The following is a 25288-nucleotide window of genomic DNA, read 5'->3' on the forward strand; positions in this document are numbered from 1 at the left end:
AAAATCAGGGGGTATTCTTCAAGAGTTAGTTGTTCTGGTTTTAGTTAGGTTTAACTTGGTGGGGAGGTTACTCCTAGGTAGGGATGTTTAGTCATGCTGTGAAGATTGGAATTTATTGAATAAATTAATGTGTTCAACAGATATTGATTTACACACCTGTCTTAAATAAAGTGGCCTTTCTTGCTCTTGAAAGAAGTGGTGGACAGTGATTTCTTGCGCGAGGGGGGACCCAGGGAGAGCCGGGCGCAAGCCGGTCTCTCCCTGGGTTCGTTCGCGCGAGCACGAGCTGGACAGGGCAGGTGTGGGTGATTGGAGGGGAGGTGTTAAAAGGGGTTGGAGGCAGGCGGAAAGGAAGTCAAGTCAAGTCAAGTCAAATAATTTATATAGCGCACTACATACCCAGAGGGTCTCAAGGCGCTTGAGGAGGGGTGGGGAATTACTTGTCGAATATCCAAGTTTTAAGTTGCTATCTGAATGCTTGATGGTTCTGAGTGAGGCGAAGGTGAATGGGAAGTGAGTTCCAGGTTTTAGCTGCCAGGTAGGAGAAGGATCTTCCTCCCATATTAGTCTTGTTGATGCGAGGTACATTGGCAAGGGCTTGGTTGGAGGAGCGTAGCTGGCGGGAGGGGGTGTAGAATGAAAGTCGAGTGTTGAGGCATTCGGGTCCAAGTTCGTAAAGTGCTTTGTGTGCGTGGGTTAGGAGGCGGAATGTTATCCTCTTATTGACGGGGAGCCAGTGGAGGTTTTTCAGGTGGCTCGAAATGTGGTCTTTACGCGGGATGTCTAGTATGAGTCTGGCTGATGCGTTCAGGATGCGTTGGAGTTTTTTCTGAAGTTTTGTGGTGGTGCCGGCGTATAGGGTGTTCCCGTAGTCTAGGCGGCTCGTGACCAGCGCGTGGGTGACCGTTTTTCTGGTTTCGGTGGGGATCCAGCGAAATGTTTTTTGGAGCATGCGAAGAATGTTGAAGCAGGATGATGAAACGGCGTTGACTTGTCTGTTCATTGAGAGAGACGAGTCCAGGATGACGCCTAGGTTCCGTGCGTGGTCCGTCGGGATGGGTGCTTTTCCAAGGGCCTCTGGCCACCAAGAGTCGTCCCAGGTGGAGGGAGAGGTACCTAAGATAAGGATTTCTGTTTTGTCTGAGTTCAGTTTCAGACGGCTGTGCTTCATCCACTCGGCAACTTCTTTCATTCCTTCATGTAGGTTGGTTTTGGCGGTGGTCGGGTCTTTGGTGAGTGAGAGGATCAGTTGAGTGACATCAGCGTAGGAGATGATGTTGAGGTTGTGTTGGCGTGCGATGGTCGCGAGGGGGCTCATGTATACGTTGAAGAGGGTGGGGCTGAGTGAGGATCCTTGTGGAACGCCGCAAGTGACTTCAGTGGCCTCTGACTTGAATGGTGGGAGGCGAACTCTTTGAGTTCTTCCGGCGAGGAACGAGGAGATCCATTCCAGAGCTTTTCCTTGGATTCCGATGTTTCTGAGGCGTTGTAGGAGGGTGCTATGACAGACTGTTCGAAGGCTGCGGAGAGGTCAAGGAGGATGAGGGCGACTGTGTCTCCATTGTCCAGTAGAGTTCGAATGTCGTCTGTTGCTGCGATGAGGCGGTCTCAGTGCTGTGTTTGGCTCGGAAGCCGGACTGTGAGGAGTCAAGGGATTTGTTGGTTTCGAGGAAGGCGGCGAGCTGGTTGTTGGCGGCTTTCTCGATGACTTTGGCCGGGAATGGTAGGAGCAAGATGGGGCGGTAGTTTTTGAGTTCGGTGGGGTCGGCTGTGGGTTTTTTCAGAAGGGCGCTGAGTTCGGCGTGTTTCCAGCTTTCCGGGAAGGTGGCGGAGTTGAAGGAGCAGTTGATGACGTCCCGGAGGTGAGGTGCTATGATGGAGTCTGCTTTGTTGAAGATGTGGTGAGGGCATGGGTCTGTAGGGGAACCAGAGTGAATGGTGTTCATCATGCGGATGGTGTCCTCGGTGGAGATAGGGTTCCAGTCGTTGAGGATGTTCGAGGGGGTTGAGGGTACGGCAGAAGTTTGTGAGGGTTGGTCTCTGGGTTGGTTGTCGAAGCTGTTGTGGATGTCTGCGATTTTGTCGTGGAAGAACGAGGCTAGGGAGTCGCAAAGGGTTTGAGAGGGAGTGATGTTGTTGGAGTTGGCAGAGGGGTTGGTAAATTCTTTGACGATGTTGAATAATTCCTTGCTGTTGTGGGCGTTGTTGTCTAGTCGGTCTTTAAGTGCAGCTTTCTTGGCAGTCCGGATCAGTTGGTGGTGTGTGCGGGTGGCGTTTTTGAAGGCTTCCTTGGTGCTGGTGTTCGGGTCTTTTTTCCCGGGCCTTCTCGAGGGAGCGAAAGAGTTTCTTGGATTTCTTAAGATCATCGTTGAACCAGGGGGCGTTTTTGCTGCCGAGTTTGTTTTGAGGTTTTTTCAAAGGTGCTAGGTTGTCGGCGCTGTTGGTTAGCCATTGAGTGAAGTTAATGGCTCCTTGGTTGGGGTTCGAAGAGTGGGCAGGGGGGTTTTGAAGAAGCGATGAGGAGATCTGGTCGATGGTGATTTTGTTCCAGTTTCTTCGTAGAGTGGGTTGAGGATGGTTGTGGGTTGTGGTCTTTTTGTAGACAAAGTGGCCACCGGAGCAGGAGCCTGCTAAGAGCTCCTGGTGCTTGGGATTCCCCTAGAGGGTTTTATCCCGGTCAGCACCCTCCACTCCGCGGAACCGAATTCGTAAAAGTAACAGGAGTAACCAGTAACTTTTATTTCCTCTTACCTGTCCGGTGGAAGGCTGGAGCAGCCCGTCGCAGCCTGGGTCAGCTGGAGACATCACCTCTCCCAACGAACGTCTGCTGAACACGGGAACCGGATGCCCCGAGCCTCGATGCCCTGAGCCTGCGGAGAGTCGGCACCCTGATGCGTCGCTTTGAGGCTCCCCCAGCACGATTGTGATCACGAAAAGGGCTCCTGCCAGCGTCGAGTCCTGTGCCCGGTTGTGGAGCGACCTGAAGCTGACCCCCTCCCCCACCCCTGTATCGGAGCAGTGGATATACCGATAAACCGATGGGCTCCGGCGTCGGTCGAGCCTTCGAGCCTCTGGAGGATCGTTGCCCAGAAGCCCTTGGACTTTGTAATTGTTGACCAGCGCCGGATACTTTGCAAATAAAGAAGCACAGCATCATAACCGGCGTGCGTTCCACCGAATCGCGCAATACCGAAAATGGCCGCCGCAGTGGAACGCATAACTACAACTCCGACTCTGAAGCCGGGAAACCACTATCTCGGATGCCCCCGCGACGAGTTCTCACTACTGCAGTGTTCGAGGAACTGATTCTGCTGGCACAACTACCGCCGAGTACGATCGGCTGCACCGGAGAGTGGCCCCCCTCCCACCCGCTCCAAGCGCAGGCTGCTGATTGCGGTAAATGTGAGTCAGACCTCGGCAATGCATTTGAGGAACTGATTCTGCTTTCACGACTACCGCAGGGCACGATCGGCTGCACCGGAGAGTGGCCCCCCCTCCCACCCACTCCAAGGCGCAAGCGGCTGATTGCGGTGCCTGAATGTCGACGGACCCCCCCCTCCCGCCCGCATCACAGCATAGGAGGTTGGATGCAGAACCAGGAAGGACGCCGATTCAGTGGATCCAGCTCCCGGAAGCACCGGGAAACGGAGGGGAAGTTATAGTGGCGCTTGGGATCTGCTGATCTGCTGATCTGGGCTCTGGGACCAAACAAGAGCTGAAGGTCCGACATGAGCCGCCCCCACCCGGGAGCGGATATGTGTCATTGAGCCCCCCACCTCCCAGGGACATACAGGTTTGGAGCATCGATTGGAGGCATAAGGTATTTATCCCACCCCACCCGCCTGTGCACATTTTTAGTCCACCTCCTTTGTACAAAATGGCTGGGGCCATTAAACTGCTCGCATTCGTAAGCTCCCTCCTTGAGCAACATGGGGCCATAAATCTGTAGAAATAAATCCTCGCTAGTACCTTGGATGTCCACGAGGCTCCACAGCTCTAACTCCCCCACTTTTCCTCACCAGCAAGCTATGAGCATTGCCTGCCTGAATAGAAAGTGAAATGGTCCTGCTCTGAGCCCAAAGTAACAACAACAGACAAAGGACCAATATTTCCATTTCCCCCATCGGTTCGGCCATCTTAGCTTGTCTATCTGGGGGAGACCATCATGGCCTAGTCATTTCTACCATCGACCTTAAAGACCTAAGACCTCTTAGACTTTCAGACTACTTCTTATTAGCGGTTGCACAATTTACACAGCTGGACGTTTTTCACGGCGGATTTAGATAGTTTGCTTCTTCACAGTGATATGTATTATTTTATTCCTGATTGTATCCAGCACACTTCACTTTTTTCTGCACCAATTGCAATTGCTACCCATATATTAATGCCTCGTACAGTAGCATTATATTCTATTTATTCCTAACTGTATCTTGCACGTCCCACTTTATAGTCACCGGTAATGCACCGTTTGCTACCTCATATATTCTTCTTCTTCTTTTGCTGCTCGCTAATGCCACTTGCTGTGCCATTTAATCTGTGTCTTAATCTATGTGTGCAACTGTATTCCATCACTGTACCTTACATATTTGTGACTACTCACTATTGGCACCTTTGATCTAGATACTTGTGTGGTCTGCACAGTTATTTTATTTTATCTTATTCAAGTTTTTCTTTCTCAGGGCTATATTCCATATGTTATACCTCATATATATTTCATATGTTATACCTCATATATTTTTCGTGGCCGTTCACTAATGTCACTTGTTGATTCATATAAGTTATGTGTGCAATGGTATTCTGTCACAGACTCCGTATCCTACATATTTACATAGATATTATTACGGCTTGCTCAGGGTTAATTCCAGTATTTGTCAGTATTATACTGTTACTTGTTCAGCACTTGTTTATAACCTACATCGAACTCACCCCTATTCCTAATTGTACTGTCGGTTTTCTCTCACATAGTCTTGTCACTGATGTAACTTGCAACCACATTGTCCCTTCCCATATACGCTGATTACTATCGCATATATGGTAACTGCTCACTTTATTCTGCTCCCTCATATCCTTAGTGCGCACCCTATACTTGTGCAACTCGCACCCATATCAAGTGTTAATCTCGTATGCACCGAGTACTACCTCAATTACCATGGCAACTCACTAGTGTCAGTTGTTCTTGCACGCACCATCTACTACCTCTCCCAATTATCTCACTATTTTCGTCGGCTGTACTCTGCACATAGCATTACTGTGAACGCACTAGTATCACTTTAGGCCCTGGCAACTGTCTAGGACAGTGCACCCTCCCTACTACACCCTCCTTCCTACACCCCCCCTACACCTATCTAGACTGTTCTCCCATTATGGAACCCGTCGGCAAACACACATATAAAATCAACTACCCACCAGCACTCACTAAAAAAGCCGCTAAACGCTTTAAACACAACTTCCTGAGGTCCCACCCTGAAACTCCGTGTGCAGACACCTACTTCTCACCAGTCAATGGTTCACTGAACATTGATATTATCTTCCACACCACACGCAGAGCCCAATGGAGAAACACGTTCCGCACTCTACTCTCCGTCTCCACCTCCAGGAATTTCGCGCATGGCCTAAAACTTACCATCACTCCATCACAACTCTTCCCTGGCAGAACAACCATCACTATATACAATAACGGGATTATCCTAATTCAATCCACAGACAAGAACCTGGAACTACTAGACAATCTGTTCCCCACGTTCAAACAGCACCTCACCAGTCATCGGACACCCACTCATAGCATCCGCAGGCCCATCACTCCTGAACTCACAGCCCCCAACCACAACCCTCCTAACCTAGCTCAAACAGACATAGATCCCTCACCCACACATTCCAGCGATACCCCCTCCCCCCCCTACAACCTCACCCTGTCACCCTCCCATACCACACCCATTCCCGTCACCCCTGACACCGCAGCCTCAAACCACACCCATTCTAATCCACCCCAACCCCTAAACTACATGCACCTCTCCTTTACTCCCGACACCCCAGTCACTCATCCACCTACCATACCTACCTCACTCCCGTCGAGCACAGACATAGATTACTTACCCTCTTACACCAACCTCACCCCTTCCCCCCACACACCAGCCCTCATCCACTTACCCACCCCTGATACCACAGCTCCCACCCAAAAAGACATGCACCACCCCTCTACTCCCGGCACCTTAGTCATTCCCCCACCTACCATAGCTATCCCACATCCCTCAAGCACAGACATAGATCTCTCTCCCTCTTACAACAACAACCCCACTCCTTCCACCTACACACCAGCCCTCATCCCCGTTCCTCTCACCCCTGATACCACAGCTCCCACCCGCATCCCGACTATCCTAGATCAACATCAGACCGACACACACAAAGGCAAACCCCACCCTTTATCCCCACCCATTCTCAGCCCCCACTTCCTCCCACTAACTAATCACACAGAACACTCCACCTCCATCAGCTCAACTCGACCCTCTCTAAATAGAACCATCTACAATCCCACTACCCCCCCCCAGTCTTACCCCCATCACCCAACCTCCACCCACTTCACCACTAATAAACGCCCATCCTCCACCATGCACTCTACGCCCACAACCAATACTCTCATCCACACCACCAACCTCCCCCCTATGTCATCCACGCCTGACCCTCCCACCCCCACCTCCAACACATGTCCCTCAGTGGACCACATTACGGCCTCCCTCCTCCAACTCAAAGAAGACATGTACAGCATCAAACAACAACTACTCTGTCTATCACACTCCAGCCACCCCCCACCCAACACTCTTCAACAGATCAAACAAGACATTCACATCATCAAACATTTACTCAGCACACACCCCAGACACCACTCACGCGTCTCCACCATCACCTCCCCTCCCAACTGGTCCTCCACCCGGGCGGCGAACTCACGCACTCGACTTCCACCACACTGGACCTCAATCCCTGTTCACAATCGTGAAAACCGCCCCCTTCGCTCCTGCAACCCTCTTTCGGACCTAGACACAATCACCCTCCTCCGCTCCTATGACCCAGCTCCCCTTAGCAACACACCCGACACACTCACTGCCATACCTACGATCCACTCCAATCCCCTTAGACCCCCCACACTGAACAACAGATTCGCTATCCATAGTAACCTGAGTAAAGTCCCCCTCGCCCTAGAGCACCCTTCCACCCTCGACACACCCCGTCTCAAATGCACTCTCCTAAACTGCAGATCAGCCGCTAGACACTCCGCCGCTATCGCCGATCTCATCCAAAAATTGGATCTGGACTTAATCATCATGACTGAAACATGGCTAACAGAGTCTTCTACACCTATAATGGACATTCTGGTTCCCCCCAACTACCTCATCACTAGACTTGACAGGTCTGGCAATAAAAAAGGTGGCGGAATCGCATGTATATACAGGAGCAACCTCTCTGTACTGAAAGTATCTTCACCTTCCCCGCCCTCCCCATCGTCCTGTGAATACATCAGCCTAGATATTATCAGTGAGGGCAAACCGATCTGCACTCTTCACGGCGTTTACCACCCACCCGGTGACAACCTCACCTTCTCCCAACAAATCATGGACATGATCTCAACCAACGCCGGGCGGCAACTCACACAAATTTACCTTGGGGATTTCAACCTCCACTGGAATGATCATAATGATGCTGTGGTAAAGGGTCTGAAGAATTTCCTCAACGCCCTTGACCTTACACAAATTTGCAACAGTCCAACACACAAGAAAGGCTCTATCCTCGACCTCATCATCTCCAAAGAGGCCGCTATCCAACTCGAATCTATCCAACCCTGTGACTGGTCGGACCATCATATCATCACGTTCTTCATCAATGAAAAAGTTAAATTTAACCCTATCCAATCCGCCAGGCCCAAAGTCTGGAAAAGAGACATGAAAAAACTAAACTCAAACTCTCTGCCCTCCAACAGCTACAACTTACTACTTCCTCCGGCTGGCGTGAACGACGTCCAATCCTTGACTGATCACTATCTTAACAATATGACTGCAATAATTAATGAAGTCGCGCCCTTGCAGCTAAAAAAAGACACCACAAAAATCTCCAATCCCTGGTATGACGGGAGTCTCAATGACGATAGACGTGCCATGAGATTAGCAGAGCGCTCCTGGAGATCAGCCCCCTCTGCACTGAACCTAAAAAACCTGAAGAAAAAGAGAAATGCCTACTTCAGGAAAATAAAACGATCTAAATCAGACTTCTTCAGCCGTCAGCTAGACCAAGCCAAAAACCGTCCGAGAAAGCTGTTTGAGCTTATCCGATCACAAACCAAAGAACAACCCCAACCTCTCAACACTATGTGCAATGCCCCTTCCTGCGAAGACTTCGCCTCTTTCTTTAACCTAAAAACGGATAACATAAAGAATGATCTCCTCATGGACGCAAGCCTCTATCCCAAACCACACTGCATAACACCCACTAAACCAAAAAACAATGCAACCTGGTCAACCTTTGTCACCTACACGGAAGAAGAAATTGGCAAACTGCTCAGCACTCTGAAACCATCCAATCACCTCACGGACCCCCTTCCTGCTAACGCTGTAAAAGCCCTTACCCCGTCGCTCCTTCCACTCTGGACCAAAATCATTAACAGCTCACTTCAACAAGGAATCTTTCCCGACTCCCTCAAAGTTGGACAAGTAACACCTTTGCTAAAGAAACCTACAGCCGACCCTTCTGACCTAAACAACTACCGTCCCATTACCAACATTCCGACTCTTGCCAAACTGCTGGAAAAATGCGCACAAATACAATTGACTAAACATATTAATCAATTTGATCTCCTCAACTCTCACCAATCAGGCTTCCGAGCCAATCACAGTACGGAAACTGCCATGATTCACATAATCGATGACGCCCTCCAAATCCTAGATCATAACAATACCTGCCTCCTCATCCTCCTTGATCTCTCCTCCGCATTTGACACCATCAAACATGAGAACCTACTCGAACTATTAAACACAAGAATGGGCCTATCTGGAACTGTGCTCAAATGGTTCACTTCTTTTCTGCATAACAGGTCGCAGAAATTCAAGAGCAACAACTTGATGTCCGCACCAAGACCTGTATCGCTAGGCGTACCACAAGGATCCTCCTTATCCCCAACTTTGTTCAACCTAGTTATGGAACCTCTCACCACCTTGCTGCAAGAATCCAATGTACATTTCCACATGTATGCTGATGACACCCAACTCTATCTCAAACTACAATCACCCAAAGACATCACGCTTTTGAACTCAACAATCAGAAGCACCCAATCTTGGTTGGCCGCTAATCATCTCAAACTCAATGCCCTTAAAACAGAGTTCCTCCTGATCGCACCTCCCGCGAAGATCACTACCGCGCAAATGTGGCTTAAAGACCTAACGGCACTCAATGTCCAACCCACCATCGTGGACTCAGCGAAATCCTTGGGCATAACACTTGACACCAATCTCAGCATGCAGGAACACATCAACAAAGCAACTAAGGGAGCAAACTACCAAATCAACACCCTGAGGAAACTTAAACCTTTCCTTCCAGCCAAAGACTTCCAAACTGCGGTACAATCACTAGTCATACCTCGAATAGAATATGGCAGCACCGCCCTCTGCGGTCTTCCCCTAGCTACTACGGCACCCATAAGAGCCTCTCTAAACGCCGCAGCGAGACTTATCACTGGATCAAAAAAACACTCTCACATTTCCCCTGACTTCAAATCCCTGAACTGGCTGCCGTTTGAAGCCAGAATACACCTGAAAATCGCTTGTTTGACCCACAAGGCTGTACACCTGAGCTCACCTAGATACCTCGCTCAGAAGCTGACGATTTCTGGAGGCTCCAGGAACACTAGAGGCACAAACAATCTTTTGCTAAAGCCTAAAAGATTCCGCAAGGAAAAAACATATAAACGCTCTTTCTCAGGAATGGCCCCCAGGATTTGGAACTCTCTCCCCCCTGAAACAAGGCTCATCACCTCTACCATACTGTTCAAGAGAGAAGTAAAAGCAATCCTCATGGCTAAATACACTTGAACGACTATTGGGGAAAAACTACAAAGACTCGATACTCATCTGTACTACTTGTTCGAACCCTTGTATCCTATGTATCTTATATCCAACATATCTTATGTTGACTCTGAAATTGATTTATTTGATTGTGTTATGATACCACTTAGATGTACTTCTAACATGATTGATGTATCTGCGTATACATGCTCCCCTCCTCTGTAAAGCGCTCTGATATCTGCGAAGATCTTGTTCGCGCTATATAAAACTTTCAAAATAAAATAAAATAAATAAAAATAAATAAAGTGAACGCAGCTGTGGTCCACCCAATGGAGAACTGTGGTGTGACTGAAGGAGATATGTTTGCTGGAGGTGAAGATGGGGTCGAGTGTGTGGCCTGCGTAGTGAGTGGGGGTGTTAACAAGTTGTTTGAGTCCAAGGTTGGCGAGGTTGTCCAGTAAGGTGGTGGCGTTGCTGTCGTTGCTCTTTTCCAGATGAAAATTGAGGTCTCCCAGTAGAATGTAGTCCTCGGAGGGGAGGGCGTGTGGGGTGATGAAGTCAGTGATGTCTTCACTGAATTGTGCACGGGGTCCTGGTGGCCTGTAGAGGAGGGTGCCTCTGAGAGTGGTCTTGGGGTCGGTGTAGATCTGGAAGTGAAGGTGTTTGGCGCTAGTGAGGTTGACGTCTGAGCTGGTTGAGATGCGGATGGAATTCTTATGGACGATGGTGATGCCTCCTCCTGTTTGCTTGGTGCGGTCCTCACGAATGATCTTGTATCCTTCCGGGATGGCAATGGTGATGTCTGGGGCTGAGGAGGCGTTCATCCATGTTTCTGTTAGGAAGGCGACGTCCGGAGAAATGGTGTCTAGTAGATTCCAAAGGTCGATGGCGTGTCTGTGGACCGAGCGGGTGTTGAGCAGGATGCACTTCAGGTGGTTGGTGTCAGATCTCTGTTTGGTGTTCGTGGATGTGGAGTTGGTCTTGGTGCCGTCATATTTGCAGGAGTTGCAAGTGAAGGGTCCATGGGTGTGTCCAGGAGCGGCTTGGGCGCAGGTGGGGAGACGGCCGGGATTAAGGGCTAAGAGGGTGGAGGCGTCGTATGTAATGTGGGTGGGGTGGGTAGGACGGGGGCCAGGGGGTCTGGCGCTGGGCGCGGGCTTGGCGCGGACGGGCGTTGACGGGCTTACCTTTGGCGCACCTTCAGCGCAACTGGGGCGCGACCGCTGCGCGTGGACGCTGCGCTTAAAAGCATCTGTCATATATGGATGGGGGGGGGGGGCGAGGGAGGAGCAGCCGGGAGGCGGGTGCGGGGCTGGTAGGCGAGGCTAAACCACAACCACAACAATAAGCACAAAATGGCAGTGATACAAACAGCGCAGGACGAGATGGGGTACGGCGCTACGGTAAATAAATAAATAAACAGTGAAACCAAGTCTGCTAAGAGGCGCTGCAGATAGCGGAGCGTGCACAGCAAGGTGAAAACGATACCAGCAGAAGCAGGCTGATGTGTAGGGAGTAGCGAGGGGAGCGACCTCTTAACCGAGGCTCAGGACGGTCACAGCGCTATTTCCGGATGTGAGGGGATTTAATCTCTGTGGGAGGGAGGAGCAGCCGGGAGGCGGGTGCGGGGCTGGTAGGCGAGGCTAAACAACAACAACAACAATAAGCACAAAATGGCAGTGATACAAACAGCGCAGGACGAGATGGGGTACGGCGCTACAGTAAATAAATAAATAAATAAACAGTGAAACCAAGTCTGCTAAGAGGCGCTGCAGATAGCGGAGCGTGCACAGCAAGGTGAAAACGATACCAGCAGAAGCAGGCTGATGTGTAGGGAGAATCGAGGGGAGCGACCTCTTCGCCGAGGCTCAGGACGGAAGTGCGTAGTGGGAGGCAGTGAAGGGAGGTTCGTTTTGCCCCACCCACCCTTCCCCCTTTTTTCTCGCTAGGTTTTTTACACTTTGCAGTGCTTTAGGCGCTGCTCCGGCCTTCGGGCTTCGCCACTTTAGGACAAGTGTCTTGGTTCTTTTGGTAGGCGGTTTTTCTAGTGGGGGTGGGCAGCCTGGAGCGGGTTGGTCCATCCTGAAAGGGCAGTTTATTGGGAAAATCAGGGGGTATTCTTCAAGAGTTAGTTGTTCTGGTTTTAGTTAGGTTTAACTTGGTGGGGAGGTTACTCCTAGGTAGGGATGTTTAGTCATGCTGTGAAGATTGGAATTTATTGAATAAATTAATGTGTTCAACAGATATTGATTTACACACCTGTCTTAAATAAAGTGGCCTTTCTTGCTCTTGAAAGAAGTGGTGGACAGTGATTTCTTGCGCAAAGACGTGACGAGCTCAGCTCGCCATGAGCACAGCTCCACTGTGCAGCATGATGAGCTCGGCTCGTCACGAGCACCACGGAGCCGCGGCCCTCCCCGCGCCACAGGGAAATTAGCCCCGCGTGGAAGGGGTTAACTCTGGAATGGGGCCCCTCCATGTACCTTGCAGGGGGGCACCCTCAACTTTCATTACGCCACTGGTTGCAGGTATGGCCAGTGCTGCGGTAATCTCAGAGAGGCGCGGGAGCGGCTGGCACAAGGCCGGTGCTGCATGCTCCTTCGGAGGATCTCACCTGTAGCTGACTGTCCAACATGCCAGTGGCCCAGTGGAAAAAAAAATCCCACTAATAGCATTGCTGGGGCAAAGACTTGTGTGTGACTTTGCGTGTTCAAGTAACCATCGTGTGAGTACGTGGGTGCGCAGTGTAATCTTTAAACCCCTGACAGCTCAGAAAGTGGAAAACCTGCGAAGGTACTCACCACACGACGGCTATATTTACTCCGTCAATTGAGATACTCAGTATAGCGTGGTTGATAGTCCCACTATGCGCTCAGGAAGAACAGGAGGGGCGCCAATAACTGCTCGGAGTAGACAAAAGTGTTCCAATCGGTTGATATTAAAAAATATGAAACCCACACAAGCAGAGGCAACAACAAAACAAGAAGGGGGGTAACTTTTATGGTTTACTTTTGTGAATCCTAATAACGTTTATTTGATTGATTGATTGAACAAGAAGGGGATTTCCTTCAATTATGCCAGAGGTTCCAACTACCAGCCAAATAGTATAGGGGGAAATTTGTTTTTTTTTAAAGAATTCAGTGACTGCTTTACTTACATATCACAATGAGGCAAGTGAATTACAAGCCCGCTACGAGCGTTTTAACCTGGTTTTTCCAAAATAACACCCAAAACTCCGAAGATAGCTCTAAAGGCTGTTAGCCTTTAGACACAGAAATTAAAACTAAAAAACCTGCCTTCCAGTGTGAGTACTTGGCGAAAAGGAGCTTCCGAGCCATGGAGAGAAGGTAAACTCAGGTGTTGAGCTCATTGAAGTCAGAATGACTCAGGGATTTTGCAGTCTGAGCTGGATACAGTTCCTGAGGAACTGTATCTTAATTCCAAAGGCCACTGGCAGGTAAATGTGTAATAGAGCCAAACACTGTCCTGACAAAGGTCAAGGTTAGACAAGTGATAGTTGAGGTGCGCCAACCATTTAATTCCAACGATAACACCTTTAAGCCTCAACTTTCAGGCTTGGACAGCAAGGATCCTGTCCAGGGAACAGAACAGTAAATTACCAATGGAATTTCTCTTATAGGGCTGTCGAATTCCATTCGAGTTCTGGAGGAAGACTCAATTGGATGAGACCTTTCCATTCGCAGGTGGAGCCACAGGCAAAGCCTGTGTTGTTACAGGGAGAAGGAATACCTCTGGCTGGCCCCCCCTTATCACTGTCTCCAGACATTTCCCTACAAGCTGAAGTATTGGACCGCCACTCCCCTTGTCGGGGAGGAAACAACAACAATACGTGGAATATTTTGCTTAGTTCCTTTCAAACTACTACCACTCTAGTAAGTCAGACATCTAGGTGGACTTATTGAATACAATGTCTCTCTACATTATCATAATCGATTAAAAGATTGGGACATTAAATTCACTGGTCCAGAGGGCACAAGTTGACACACAATATGTTCCTGCCTGTACCTGCAGTCCACTTTTAGATAAACTGTCATCACTTCCAAGAAGTATAGAATCTGTTTTGGACGACATTAAGCTGCAGTTAAAGACAACTCCAAGAAAAGTGGACATTACCACGCCAACCAATTCTGACAATTGTGCTTCAAATAATAAAGTTCCTTGGCAAAAAAAATCACAATTAGGAAAGGTTACAGTGGAGTAGAGTGAAGTGATTTCGGAACAGCGGCGAGGTGGAGCCGAAAGGTCGTAACTAGCAGGTGCCACAGGAAAACTGAAAGCTGTGCTGTCTCTCTGCTTTGTCCACTTCACAAAACTAGTATAGATCTGGGAGAACCAGTAACCCATATTACCCATACTTTGTTAAGGTACAACCCACTTGAAGACATCACACAACCGACTAAAAGACAGCGTAAGAAGCTTGGGAAAGCAATAACAAAAAGTCCAATTTGGGAAAGAGTGGATCACGTGCTGGTCAGTCTGGTCAAGTCTACCCTATTTTTTTTTAAATAACCGCTAACACAACAGAATCAGTTAACTCGTTGGGAGAGGAGCTGGACCGAATTAAAGCAGCAGATACTCACAAAACGGACCCCAGTCGAGTAAATAGTGACATCACAAGTAATATAAGTGAACCCTTACCACAATTAAATCCAACCTCGCTACTGGAAGCTCCCCCGCTACTGGAAAATAAGAGTCTTAAAGCAGCAAAGTTAGAGCAGAAGCAAGAACTAGGAGGAAACAATAGGCTCACAAGTGGTGAAGCTGCTCCTCAAAACTAAACCAGGCTTCTACGGCGTCCTTCAGGTATAAAAGGATGAGAAATCTTGAGGCGACTGTCCTGCAAGGGGGTGCTTCTCAGAGGTACTAGAAGGTGTACTGTACTAGTCAGTACCCTCTATCAATCAATCAGTAAATTTGTAGAGCACGCTGCTCACCCGTGAGGGTCTCAAGGCCCGTGTGGGGGGGGGGGGGGGGGGGGGGAGTACGCCGCTACTGCTCGAACAACCAGGTCTTGAGGTGTTTCCTGAAGGTGAGATGGTCCTGGGTCAGTCGTAGGTGTGCGGGGAGGGAGTTCTATGTCTTGACTGCCAGGTAGGAGAAAGATCTTCCTCCGGTGGTGGTTCTGCGAATCTGTGGGACTTTGGCGAGGGCGAGGCTGGTGGAGCGGAGCTGGCGGGTGGGGGTGTAGACCGAGAGACGTTTGTTGAGGTATTCGGGCCCATGTTGAGGAGTGTTTGTGTGCGTGGGTGATTAGCCTGAACATGATCCTCTTGCTGACAGGGAGCCAGTGCAGTTTTCTCAGGTGGGCGGAAATGTGGCTGTGGCGAGGGATGTCGAGGATGAGTCGTGCAGAGGCGCTCTGTATGCGCTTAAGGCGTTTCTGAAGTTTGGCTGAGGTTCCTGCGTATAGGGCGTTCCCGTAGTCCAGTCGGCTGGTGACGAGGGCCTGGGTGACCGTCTTTCTGGTTTTGGTGGGGATACACAGGAAGATCTTTCGGAGCATGCGCAGGGTGTTGAAGCACGAGGACGAGACTGCATTGACTTGTTTTGTCATCGTGAGGGAGGAGTCCAGGATGAATCCCAGGTTGCGTGCGTGGTCCGTGGGTATGGGTGCGGTGCCCAGCGTCGTGGGCCACCAGGAGTCATCCCAGGCAGATGGGGATTGTCCGAGGATGAGGACCTCCGTTTTGTCCGAGTTGAGCTTCAGATGGCTGTGCTTCATCCATTCTGCGACATCTTTCATTCTGTCCTGGAAGTTGGCTTTGGCAGTGAGAGGGTCTTTGGTGAGGGAGAGTATCAGTTGGGTGTCGTCGGCGTAGGAGATGATGTTGATGTTGTGTTTGCGTGCGATGATGGCGAGGGGGCTCATGTAGATATTGAAGAGGGTTGGGCTGAGCGAGGAGCCCTGGGGTACGCCGCAGATGATTTTGGTGGCTTCGGAGCGGAAGGGAGGGAGGCGGACTCTCTGGGTTCTGTCGGAGAGGAATGATGTGATCCAGTCCAGGGCCTTTCCTTGGATCCCAGTGTTGTAGAGGCGGGTTATTAGGGTGCGGTGGCAGACGGTGTCGAGGCTGCTGAGAGGTCCAGGAGAATGAGAGCGGCTGTCTCTCTGTTGTCCATCAGGGTCCTGATGTCATCGGTGGCTGTGATGAGGGCGGTCTCGGTGCTGTGGTTAGCTTGAAATCCGGACTGGGATGGGTCGAGCGAGTTGTTTTCTTCAAGGAATGCAGTCAGCTGTTTATTGACAGTCTTCTCGATGACTTTAGCCGGGAAGGAGAGAAGAGAGATGGGGCAAAAGTTCTTAAGGTCTTTGGGGTCTGCTGTTGGTTTCTTCAGAAGGGCGTTGATTTCTGCGTGTTTCCAGCTTCCAGGGAAGGTGGCTGACGTGAAGGAGCTGTCGATGATGTTCCGGAGGTGGGGTGCGATGATGGTGTCGGCTTTGTTGAAGATGTGATGAGGGCATGGGTCGGATGGGGAGCCGGAGTGGATGGTGTTCATGACGTGGATGGTGTCTTCCGTGCTGATGGGGGTCCATACGCTAAGGCTGTTAGTGGGGGTCGTTGGTTTGGTGGCTGGAGGTGGAGTCTGGGGTCCGAAGCTGTCGTGTATATCTGCGATCTTGCGGTTGAAGAATGTGGCAAGGGAGTTGCAGAGGTCTTGCGATGGTGTGATGTCGTTGTTGCTGGCGCTTGGGTTGGAGACCTCTTTGACGATGCTGTAGAGTTCCTTGCTTTTGTGGGCGTTGTTGTCCAGCCGGCTTTGAACGATGTCCTTTTGATGGTGCGGATCATCTGGTGGTATTCGCGGGTGGCGCTCTTGAGGGCTGTCATGTTTTCTGATGTCCGTTCTTGGTGCCAAGCTTTCTCGAGGGTTCGGCATGATTTCTTTGCGGCTCTGAGGGCGTCTGTGATCCATGCGGTTTTTCTGTTACTAGTCTTGCCTGAGGGTTTCTTCAGAGGAGCGAGGTCGTTGGTGCAGTTAGTGATCCACTGTGCGAGATTGTGTGCTGCGTCGTTGGTGTTGTGGGTGTCTACAGGCGGGTTCTGGCTCAACATTACAAAAAGCAACATGTCTAGGTATCGCCCCAGAGAGCCCACCCCCCAAGAACAGGGAAACAGAGGCTCGTTGAGACGCCAGAAAGAAAAAGGTGCAAGACCAAGAGACAGCCAACCCTACTAAAGAGGAAAGAACCCTCCCAAAGCCGGAAAAGAGCAATAGGGACCATAGAACAAAACAATCTAAAATAACAGAATCCCCCCCCGCACCCGCCACCCTGCACCCCTGTAATGGCTATGGCCTAACCCACTAACAGTGTGCCTGTCGCCCCGAAAGTGCCCCACAGAAGGGAAAAAGTACAAGAAGTGGAGGAGGAGAGAAACAGACACACTCCCGGGCACCCGGTACCCCCCGCCGGCAGTAACCTTCCCGAGGCACAATAATAGTCAAACAAAACAAGCATTCGGCATTATCACGGGAAGGATGGTCATCAACAAGAAACACCCCTATCCCACCCCAGGCCCGGTGAGATACTTGGTGCAATCCCGGCAGAAGTGAACTGAACAATCACAGGAAAATAAAAGTCAACCCTGCAAATTTCACGGGGTGATCTATCGCCAAAGTCACAACTAATGTGATCAGAGGAAGCGTCTCAGGTGGTCCAAAGCAGTGGCGAGGGACAAGAGCAACTCAAAGTCGAAATCAGCTCTGACCAGTGCGGATCTGTTCCGGAGCACGTGCCAACCAAGCCACAGCTGACCAGAAGCAGACAAAGCGTCCATGGCAGTCCGAGGCAATGAAGACGGAACAAAGTCTGGACACAAAATGGCGACCTCCGTTAAACAGACGGGTCGGGACGAAGAAGAATGGCAGTCCCCTTCGACAAGACCCTGAGACTCGACATTGACGATCAAAACCTCCAGCGATGATATTCCATTGGATAGGAAACGTGAAGGGAAGACCAGGCATTGTAGCGGGTAAAGGAGAAATGAGACCGGCTCCCAACAGAGCGAAGTCGGGCTGCCGCTCGGGCACCTTCAGATGGCGGGTCAAATCGCTCGACTGGACCAGGAACTGCTGTTCCGTTGTTGCGGCCACAGTGGTCGGTCGTGAGCAAACATCATCCAGCTTTGCCGCCAAAGAGACATACGTGACGGTGAATTGTGAGCGGAGCGCCCCAAGCGCCGCCATTACGGAGCTCAATGAATGTGCGTCATCCATCCCCTCCATCCCGGGGCCCAAAGGACGGAGGGGGACACAATCTCCAGCCCACATCGCCGTGCTCCGGGCACACATTTAGCGATACCAACAACAGGGGCGCCCCGAACTGGCACGCTCAACACAGTCACCGGCCGTGGGTGCAGCCCGTCAGCCCCCGGACCGGGAAACGAGGGTCAGGCACACAACCCCCGGCCACGGTGCAGGAGGATCACAGCACGTCACGATGTCCCATCACCAGTACCATCCATCAATGAGGTCACAAATCGAGAGTGGAAAGCATTATTCAAATCCGGAAGACCGGCTACAATCTCGGACTCACAGCCGATGTTGATCAGTTCCCGCTCGGACAGTCCAGAAATAGAGGTCCCGGCAGCAGCACCAGGAGTAGGCCGAAGATAGGAAACGACATAAGTCCGCCGCTGAACAAGGTAGGAAGTCCGGGACAACACCGTTAGCATCAGGCGACCTTCATATATCCAGGCATGGGGCGTGGGTAGAGGATAAACAACAGGATAGACGAGCCGCAGGCGGAGGTCGGCGGAGCCGGGAGCTTATGCGGCCATCTTGAATCGCGGCGTAGCTCCTCACCCCGGAGGTGGTTTTCTTGAAGGTGAAGTGGATGCAGCTGTGGTCGGTCCAGTGAAGTCTGGTGGAGTGGCTGGAGGAGACGTGGTTGCTGGCGGAGAAGATGGGGTCGAGCTTGTGGCCGGCGAGGTGGGTGGGAGTGTCCACCAGTTGCTTGAGTCCGAGGTTGGCGAGGTTGTCTAGCAGGGCGGTGGTGTTGCTGTTGTTGTTTTTCTCTAGGTGGAAGTTCAGGTCCCCTAGGAGGGTGTACTCTAGTGAGGCTAGGGTGTGCGGGCTGATGAAGTTGGCGATGGTTTCGCTGAATTGTGTCCGTGGGCCGGGGGGTCTGTAGATGAGTGTTCCTCTGAGGGTGGTCTGGGGGTCGGTGTGGATCTGGAAGTGTAGGTGTTCAGCGGCAGTGAGTGTGTCTTCGGAGCTGGACGTGACGCTGATGGTGTTCCTGTAGATGATGGCGATTCCTCCTCCAGGTTTGTTGACGCGGTCCTTCCGGTTGATTTTGTAGCCGTCCGGGATGGCTATGGCGATGTCCGGGGCCGAGGAGGTGCTCATCCAGGTTTCCATGAGGAAGGCGGTGTCTGGTGCTGTAGTATCAAGGAGTTCCCTGAGTTCGATGGCGTGTTTGTGGACGGAGCCGGTGTTGAGCAGGATGCACTTGAGGTGGTTGTTGTTGTCGTTGCTGAGTTCGGTGGGCGGGGTGCAGGTTCGGAGGCAGGAGAATTTGCATGCTTGGCAAGTGAAGGGTCCGTGGGTGCACCTCGAGGTAGCTCGGTGGCAGGTCGTCCGGTGTTGAGCGCGGTGAGGGTGGCGCTGTCGTACCTCAGTCGGGTGCCCTGGCAACGGCTGGGGCCAGGGTTTCTGGCGTTGGGCGCGGTCCAGGCACGGACGGGCGCAGACGGGCTTGCCTTTGGCGCGCCTTTGGCGTGCCAGCGGCGCGTCCGCTGCGCTTCCGAGCGGTGCCCTCCATAAGAAGCAAAGTGGGGGGGAGGAGCAGCCGGGAGCGGGGCAGCCAAAGGCCGAGGGTATTGGGCACAGAAGGCAAAAGGGGGCGGGCCGCAGGGAGCAGCGGCGGGAAGCGGGGAGCAGGTGGGGGAACAGAGGGCAAGGGCAAAACGAGGGGCAAACAGAGGGGAAGAAAACCACAGAATACAAGCCAGAAATGGGGGAGAAACCAGTCAGCAGCAGTCACAGGCAACCAGGAGGAGCCGTGCGGCGTGAGGCGCGACTATTAGATGGCACAGAGTGACAAAGCCACTTCGAAGGTATACAGTGGTAATCAGTGCACCGCAATGGATGGTACAGAGGGACAGGGTTACTAGAGGGTATACAGTACCAGTCAGTACACTGCATTAGATAGTACAGAGTGACAAGGTTACTAGAGGGTATACAGTACCAGTCAGTACACTGCATTAGATAGTGCAAAGTGACAGGGTTACTAGAGGGTATACAGTACCAGTCAGTACACTGCATTAGATGGAACAGAGTGACAGGGTTACTTGAAGGTATACAGTACCAGTCAGTACACTGCATTAGATGGCGAAAAGTGACATACCTAATCCAAGTTATACAGTACTATTCGGTAGACTTCTTTAGATGGTACAGAGTGACAGAGCTACTAGAATGTCTACTGCAGTTGTTAGTACACTACATTAGATGGTACAGAGGGAAAGAGCTACTCCAAGGAATACTGTACTACTCAGTACACTCAGTTATATGGCACAGAGTGATAGAGCTATTGTAAGGTATACTGTACTTGCCAGTATACTGCATTAGACCGTACAGAGCAAAACAGTTACTAGAAGGTACACTGTACTAGTCAGAACAGTGTGCTACATGGCATAGAGTGACAGAGCTACTCAAAGGTATATAGTACTAGTTAGTACACTGCATTAGATGGCACAGTGTAACGGCTACTTCAAGGTATGCTGTGCTAATCGGTACTCTATATCTAGCGGCAGAGTTAGTAGAAGGGATACATCACTAGTTAGTACACTGCATTGGATGGTACAGAGTAAGAAAGCTACTAGAAGGTACTTGTAATAGTCAGTACACTGTATTTGATAATACAGAAAACAGTTATACTGTACTAGTTAGTATTCTATATTAGATGATACAGAGCAAGAGAGCTACTCGAAGGAATACAATACTAATTAGTACACTGCATTGGATGGTACAGAATGACAGATATACAATACTAGTCACATACTACACTGCATTGTAGGTGGATGTACAACATCAGTATAGGTATATGCCCTAGGTCAGTATAAATGCATGCGCCAGGTCAGTGTAAGTTTATACACTACGTCACTGTAGGTGCATGTGTTGGAACAGAGTAGGTGTCTAAGCTAGATCAGTGTAGGTGGATACGCTAGGGTAGTGTAGGTGCATGCGCTAGGTCAGTGTAGGTGCATGCGCTAGGTCAGTGTAGGCGCATGCGCTAGGTCAGTGTAGGTGCATGCGCTAGGTCATTGTAGAAGCATGTGTTAGGTCACTGTTGGATCTAGACCTCTGAAACTCAGAATGATTTGTGCGGTAAGTACCAAATTCTGAGATACAATTCTATGCCATCCCATATTATACTATGATCCTGTCCCACAGCTCACACCATCCATCACTTCATAACGTTCCATACCATACCGCAATAACATCCCATAACATAGAATTCCATACCACACCCTCCAATAACATCTATTCCCTTCCTACCCCATACCATACCACCATAACATTCTATGCCATGTCATACCATTCCAAAGCACACCACACCAATCCATGCCATCCCATTGAATGCAAATGACCATTTAATACCATCCTATCCCATTCCAAACCACACCATCCCATCATACGATATTATACCATGGTCCCAACCCATAGCACACCACACCATCCCATCCAATCATAACGTTCCAATCCATACAATACCATACACACTATCCCATCCCTTCCTATCCCATATCATACGAACATAACATTCCATACCATACCACACAAAACCATATCATACCATACCATGAACCGTAACATACAGAGCTAATCGTCACAGTGATATTTACCTTTATAACTCTTCACCACCATCTCTGGGCACTGAATCTTCACATTATTACGCCTGTAATAACAGACACATCATCTTTGTATTAAAGAGCAATGACAGCTACAGGAACAGAGGATGAACATCACATAAGACCTGTATTTGAAATAAGATTCATATTAAGAGCAGCGCCTGCGGACTAGAGCTCAGTTGGAGCTACTGTTCATATACAACAGTCGAAGCTCTAACGATATCCAAAAGTTACTTTAATATCTTATGCCAGGATGTGGGTGTTCAAAGGAAGTTAGCTTAGTGAGACCAGTGTGCTTCATGTAACGCTATGGAGTGCCTCGGGGTGGGTCTACTAAGAGCAGCGGTTAGCTCAGTGAGTCAATTGTATAGAGCTATGTTGAAGCATTTAGGCCTGAATACGATTTGTTTAAGTTTGGGGACCCAAAGTTTTCAAACAACTTAAGTTGAAGGCACTCTTAACAGCCTTCTCGGGATAGATTTCTCTGCGGACCTGGCACCAATTTAGGGCTCTCCTCGAACCCCCGAGTAGCTTAAAGATAAACTTAGTTATCCTCTCAAGCATGGCAACTTTTCCACCTGGAAGACTTCAGAAAGGGTGATGCCCTCTTCACATAACCAGAGATATCTGACCTTTGAAGGGGGTCTTTCCAAATTTAAATACCCGTAGCTCTGTTCTTGGTGGTCATCCCAAAAGTTGTCAGAGGTGAGCGGTTTGGTGCAGGAGGATTTTCTTGAGTGGGTGAGAACTAAGCAACAACCTAATACAGAGGTTTCCCAGTGGTATGGGATATTTATTTCCGCAAAAAACCACAGGTGATGGACAGAATGCAGAACAATGTCATACATTCACCCCAGTACAGAGATCTGGGCCTAAATCCATCGTTTTTTTGCACTCCACACCACCCTAGTTCAGACATGGCCATATGCAAATCAGTCTGACCCTGTGCCTCATGGGAACCGTTCAGCCCGAACTGCCAAGCCATGCCTTCCCTGGACCGGAAACAAGCTTCCGAGGACCGGTTTCTGGCATTCCAGCCGTCTTCAGCTCAGCTTGCTTGAATCCAGTGGTGTGGAGTGCATGGGACTCACGTCTGAGCATACCCATCCCACTCGGGGTGACAAATGCAAAAACCACAGGTGATGGACAGAATGCAGAACAATGTCATACCTTCACCCAAGTACAGAGATCTGGGCCTAAATCCATCGTTTTTTTGCACTCCACACCACCCCAGTTCAGACATGGCCATATGCAAATCAGTCTGACCCTGTGTCTCATGGGAACAGTCCAGCCCGAACTGCCAAGCCATGCCTTCCCTGGACCGGAAACAAGCTTCCGAGGACCGGTTTCTGGCATTCCAGTCGTCTTCAGCCCGGCTTGCTTGAATCCAGTGGTGTGGAGTGCATGGGACTCACGTCTGAGCATACCCTGCGCCTTGACGCCCACCTGGGCTTAGTTGCGCGATAAAAATTGTTTTTCATTTCATTTCATTACCCATCCCACTCGGGGTGACAAATGCAAAAACAACAGGTGATGGACAGAATGCAGAACAATGTCATACATTCACCCAAGTACAGAGATCTGGGCCTAAATCCATCGTTTTTTTGCACTCCACACCACCCCAGTTCAGACATGGCCATATGCAAATCAGTCTGACCCTGTGCCTCATGGGAACAGTCCAGCCCGAACTGCCAAGCCATGCCTTTCCTGGACCGGAAACAAGCTTCCGAGGACCGGTTTCCGGCAGTTCGGGCTGGACAGTTCCCATGGGGCACAGGGTCAAGACTGATTTGCGTATGGCTGGGCTCAAACTGGAATGGCATGGTGAGCAAAAAAACAATGGATTTAGGCCCAGATCTCTGCACTGGGGTGAATGTATGACATTGTTCTGCATTCTGTCCATCAACTGTTGTTTTTGCATATTTATTTCCGCAGCAGATGAGACAACGGGAGTTGCATCCCTGCACTGGGAAAAGGAAATTCCGGAGCTGGCTACAGAGCAATTACGGCGAGTATCTTTAAATCTGTTGTACACTCTGGTCAAACCAGCACCACTTAAAAATAATCATTTGTCGACTCTCCATAGTGCTTATTGGCCACTAGCGAAGTTAGCTAAGACCATCAAAATATAAGAAGTGCGGTGAAACAGAAGCGGTCGATACCGTGTTACATGTACCCCTATATCACATGATCTATTACACCGATGATGCCTGTGTCTTAAGGACTATAGATACTCCTAGCCTACTTGAACAACATGAGGCTTGCGTGTCTTTGCCTAAATAAAGTTATCCAATTCAAAGCCAAACCATTTTGGGACAGTATACTATCCACGAGCATGCGCAACACACTCAGTACGCATGCTAATGTGCATTCTTGTATAATTCTTACAGTAATGTACTTGGGAGGGTATTACTTCTATTATTATCTTTTCCTAATTTGAAATAAGCAGCGGACTACCTGACGATATGTAATCGTATCGGTTCTGAGTTCAGCCGACTCAGACAACGTGCCAAAGATGCGCAGGGCGTACTTTATTCCGTCCCTTTGCCCCGGCTGCTGGCTCCGGTACCCACGGGTCTCTCACTGCAAAGCGCGGCGATCTGAACTATGTCCGGACTATTTAAGGGCTGCCCTCTGCTCCGGTCACAGATTGTGTACCATGACGGGGTAACGACGGACAGGTAAGTGACGGCATATACATTTGGGCCTTTATTTCGTGTCTTGGTGGGCGTGTATTTCGGAGTTAGAAAGAGGTTTTCACAAACATTCACAGGGCTATCTCTACCGACAATAGCCCTCATAGTAATTACTTGTGTGTTGTGTGATTCCTTTGAATGACCCCGCTGTCATTGAGTGGACAGTCGAGTTACTTATAGTTCCCTTTTTAGGTCTCGGCCTAGCGTTACACTGCGCAGCAGTGTTCGCGCAGCAGAGATTTTATGTCAACAGTGTATGGGGGCTTGAACCCGCCCCTCTTCTCCATTTGCTGGCTTCCTAAACGGAGCCCAGCCATTGGAGGAGAGGGGCATCACTCCATTTAAGCCCCGCCTTTTTGGGACAGAGGGGTATGTTTTTTGTGTTCTTTCTCTCCCTGACGTCATCGGGAGAGAGCACGCCCCTCATCACGCTGCCTGCACACGCCAGTCGGCCCTCTGATTGGTGTTCGTTATTAGCCAATCAGAGGGCCGACTGGCGCGTGCAGGCAGCGTGAGCAGACTCTGCCTCGCTTTTCTCGTTTTCATCGTTTCGGGGTCCTATGCTGAATGCCATTTTGTGTACATTACTGGTGCGTTCATATGCAGTTATGTATGTGCAATTGCTGTAAGGACCAGCCCCCCGCCACGATCTACTGGCCCCGAGCCGTAGCTC

At 50.1% G+C, this 25288-nt stretch overlaps 1 long non-coding RNA gene across 1 annotated transcript in view; it reads right to left on the bottom strand.

Annotated features, from left to right (window-relative positions):
* LOC147710166 (uncharacterized) overlaps positions 1–25288 on the bottom strand; it is a 65021-nt gene that overhangs the window by 21225 nt on the left and 18508 nt on the right. Inside the window, exon 4 of the long non-coding RNA XR_015295852.1 lies at positions 21914–21966. This is a non-coding gene — a long non-coding RNA (uncharacterized LOC147710166). The remainder of the gene's footprint in view (positions 1–21913; positions 21967–25288) is intronic.

The sequence above is a fragment of the Lissotriton vulgaris genome, chromosome 5 (genome assembly GCF_964263255.1).
Source record: "Lissotriton vulgaris chromosome 5, aLisVul1.2, whole genome shotgun sequence".
In the NCBI taxonomy this organism is placed as follows: domain Eukaryota; kingdom Metazoa; phylum Chordata; class Amphibia; order Caudata; family Salamandridae; genus Lissotriton; species Lissotriton vulgaris.